This window comes from Carlito syrichta, unplaced genomic scaffold (genome assembly GCF_000164805.1).
Source record: "Carlito syrichta isolate Samal-C Ts95f unplaced genomic scaffold, Tarsius_syrichta-2.0.1 Scaffold315578, whole genome shotgun sequence".
In the NCBI taxonomy this organism is placed as follows: Eukaryota; Metazoa; Chordata; class Mammalia; order Primates; family Tarsiidae; genus Carlito; species Carlito syrichta.
In genome coordinates this window covers 104,695-108,874 of record NW_007259674.1, presented here as the reverse complement: position 1 = coordinate 108,874, position 4,180 = coordinate 104,695, and the positions used below count along the sequence as shown (strand labels likewise).

The window sequence follows — 4,180 nt, the reverse complement described above, 5'->3', positions numbered from 1 at the left end:
AGGAATTCACTGGAAAACTCATAATCTGCAGAATGGGCCAGCAAGCCGAAAACTCAAGAAAGAGCTGAGGCTGCAGTTCAAGTTCAAAAGTCATCTGCAGGCAGAATTGCCTCTTGCTTGAGGTCAGTCTTTTGTTCTAGTCAGGCCTTCAACTGATTGAATGAGGCCCACCCACACTGTGGAGGGTACTTGGCTTCACTCAAAGTCTGCTGATTTAAATGTTGATCTCATGTAAGAATACTTTCATAGAAACATCTAGAATAATGTTTGAACAAATATCAAGGTGTCATGGTCCAGCCAAATTGACATATAGAATTAACCATTGTAGTTGGACACATAATACACTTTAGAATAAGTTTAACAGACAGTTATATCAATACATATTGATTCATATTTTGCATATAGTGATGAAACTCTCCTGAGTCCCACATGAGTATTAACCAAGATTATCATTCACAGTCAGCATCTTCTTCCAGCTGAGTATCTTTTTTTAGGCACTCAAGGTTATGACCAACATTTCTAGAAACATTTTATTCCACTTAAGAGGAGCATCAACCTGTTAAATGGGCCACAGCTCCTGGGAGTGGCTAGTGGTTTGAAGGGCAGCCGTGGCAAAGCAAGAGAGGAGAGAAAAACAATGAGCACTGAGAAGAGGACACATGCAGAAAGAGTCAATAGGTCAAAACTTTCTCCTCTGAAAGAAAATACTGCCTCTGGAAGGGGAGGTGCCAAAGTCTTATGAATGCAAGTTGCACACAGCTTCCTGATCATGTCATGGTCTCACCTCTTTAAGTTTTAAATTGTTTTTAGAAGATTCATAAAATTTTTAAAAGTATAAAGAAAACAGTGAATCCAACATTGTAGCCTCCATCTAATTTAATACAAAGAAAATGACTATATCTTTGGGATAGTTTCTTTGAAGTGGTAGATATATATTAGATTCAATGGATAGCAATGGCAGATTACAGTTTAGAGAGCTTTTTGCTGTGGGCAGAGAATATTTCTGCTGAATTTTGTGTTTATCATTCTAACTTTTCTTTATAGTTTTGTCACTGATATTTATAGTCCTAGACAATAGATTGTTCCTTTTTGCATATTTTAGAGACTTACATAAATGGAATCATAGTGTGCTAATCTTTTGTAACTTACTTGCTTTCTTATATCATGTTCTTGAGTTTTATTCAAGTTGCTATGTGTATTCATAATTGATTTAATTAATCAGAGTCAAGTGTCATTGAATGAACATACCACGCTTTGCAATTAAGAATTTGCATTTTTAGGCTAGGCGTGGTGGCTCAGCCTGCAATCCCAGCACTTTGGGAGGCCGAGGCGAGTGGATTACCTGAGCCCACAGTTTGAGATCAGCCTGGGCAACTTGGCAAGACCTCGTCTCTACAATAAACCAGAAAAATTAGCCAGGAGTGGTAGCACGTGCCTGCAGTTCTGGCTACTTGGAAGGCTGAGATGGAAGGATCACTGGAGCCCAGCAGGTCATTGCTGGGGTGGCCATGAGTGTGCCACGGCACTCCAGCCTGGGTGAGGGAGTGAGACTCCAACTCAGAAAAAAAAAAGAGAATTTGCATTTTTCTTTCTTTTTAGACTGAGAGTTTTTTAAGGGCAGGAAAAAGTTTTTTTGTACCACTGTAGACTTAACATAAGCTTGTCCATAGTAGTGAGCAAGTAGTGGGCATTAAATAAATACTTTTCAAACAGAAAACTCTTTAACAGGGCAGTAGATAATGTGAAAAAGCTTTCTGAGACCCTAAAGATGTAATTTAGACAATAATACCCTGGTCCAATTAAAAGGCAATCCTCAGAGCAAAAAATTCTGGAGACATGTTTTTTTCATTATAGAATGTATTTGTGTTTTCTAGGCCTAATATCTTTAACAATCATTTCTTAGGAATGGTAGAATTAGAAGTTTTGTTTTGTTTTTTATTTGAATGGATATGTTTTTACTGGCGATCTTTGCATAGCAAGTTTTGAAAAAGAAGAAGGTGAAGGTTGGTCTTAAACTGTTTTTCTCTCTGTTTTCCCCAAAAGATTGGCTAACATGATGTTGCATAATCTAAGCAATTAACGCCTTAGCAACATGACAGATAATTAGCTACTTAGCAGAGCAGGTAATTTTTCAGGTTTGTTGTTTGCATAAGGAAAAAAAAAAAAAGCACCCAAACACCTATGGGGGCATTTTTTTTTATGTTTCTGAGTTACTCTCTCTTATTCTTGGAAGTATGATAGAAAAAGATTAGGTTGATTTTAGAGCTTTATATTTTTCATGCACAAACTCTCTGAAAATCACCACCTTCATTACTATAGATTTTGTTATATTACCCTCTCTCCAGGAAGTACCACTTTTACAATATATTTCATTAATCTAAAAAAATAGGAACCTGTGTGTTTCATAATGTGTTTTCCCTGTGAGAAATCACTATAGCTTCTTTTCAGTTAGATCCCACTGAGTTAAAATTTAAGTCTTAAAATAATGCTTTAAAACTTGTAAGCTGTGGATCCTTGTGATGCTGGAGTGTATTGCTAGAGTTATGGAAACTCATCAAGCATTTTCTGTAGACTGAGGACAATTTATTTATATAAATTATATATAAATGTTCAGATGTAAGTAGATGCAATTATGTTTAATAAATAAAAGATAATTGTAAAGTGCTACTAAATATATCTGAAGATATTTCTCATTTTTTCTTTTTATATAACTTTGATTTTTTGGGTTAATTATATGCATGCACATAGTTTTGAAAAATTAATGGGCTTATACTGGAAATGCTACGATCTGCATTTTTCCAAAATTTGTATGTTAAAACCTAAATCACCAAAGCCATGGTTTTAGGAGATGGGGCTTTTTGGAGATGGTCAGGTCATAATGGTTGAGCCCAATGAATGAGGTTATTGTCCTTATAAAAGAGTGCCCAGGGACCTTCCTTATCTCTTTCACCATGTGAGGACACAGTAAACAGTGACAGGCCCATTTGTGAGAAAGTGTGCTGTCACCAGACATCAAATCTGCCAGCACCTGGATCTTGGACTTCTCAGCCTCCAGAAATCTGGGAAATAAATTCCTGTTGTTTAGAAACCATTCATTGTTTTTTCTTAATGAATGAGAAAATAATTTTATTTCATTTTGGGGAGGGGACAGGTGCCCAGTCTTAGAACTTCTGGAATTGCTTCTTGGTGCTGGTGGCCTTGGTGACCTTGAACATGCTGAAGTGCACTGTCTTGCTTAGGAACTGGCACTTGCCCACCATGATGATGCCCATGATTTGAACATCCCTGAAGCAGGGAGATGGGTGTGAAGACATGTTCTTATGGCGATTCTCAAAGTAATTATATTTGCAGATGTAGTGGAGGTACTCCCTGCAATGACAGTGGTCCTTTGCATCTTCATTTTGGTCACCATGTCATGCAGAATCTGGCCTCAGATAGAGATGTTATCAGTGAGGGAGCCTTTCTTGTCAATGTAGGTACCCTCAGTGGTCTCTCTGGGCATCTTGAAGCCCAGACCAATGCTTTGGTAGTACCGTGGGAGCTTCTCCTTGACAGTCTCTCCCAGCAGGGCCCTCTTTTTGCTTTGGAAAATAGTTGGCTGCTTTTGGTAGGCACACTCATTCTGAGTGTCTGCCATCTTCCCAGCTGTCTAAAAAAAAAGAACTTTTTGGAATTTTGTTTTAAGCAGCTCAAACGAACTAAGACAAGAAAAAAAGAGGACTATGTTTTAGCCTTATTTACCACTCATGCTGTCTGTTCTAGGCAATTACTTCACACATATACTTATTTCCTCTAGTATCTTTGTTAAATTAAGTGTAGCCCAAGCTGCCTCCTTGCATATTTTGAGTTTGACCTAGAGGTTTCTCTGTAACCTTTCTCTGTATACTGGATGTGTAAACAGACTGTAATCTACTTTTGTGTTCAATCACCAAGTTGTGGCCAATTGAGTGTGGCCAGCTATTCAAACTGGGTTCAAAAAGGCATAACGCTGAGTTGTAACCAACCTGGCTGTTTCTGAACCTCATTTCCATTTTCTGCACCTCATCTTCCTTTCTCTGTCCATAAAATTTCTTCAACCAGTGACTGCACTGGAGTCTCTGATCTACTCTGGTTCAGAAGGCTGCCTGATTGGTGAATCAGTCTTTGCTCAATTAAATGCTGTTTGATTTAATTTGTCTTA

The 4,180-nt window shown here is 37.8% G+C and overlaps 1 pseudogene; it reads right to left on the bottom strand.

The window, feature by feature from the left end:
* Nucleotides 1–3,117: 3,117 nt before the first annotated feature.
* On the bottom strand, nucleotides 3,118–3,637 carry LOC103275599 (annotated as a pseudogene).
* Between the last annotated feature and the right edge of the window lie 543 nt (nucleotides 3,638–4,180).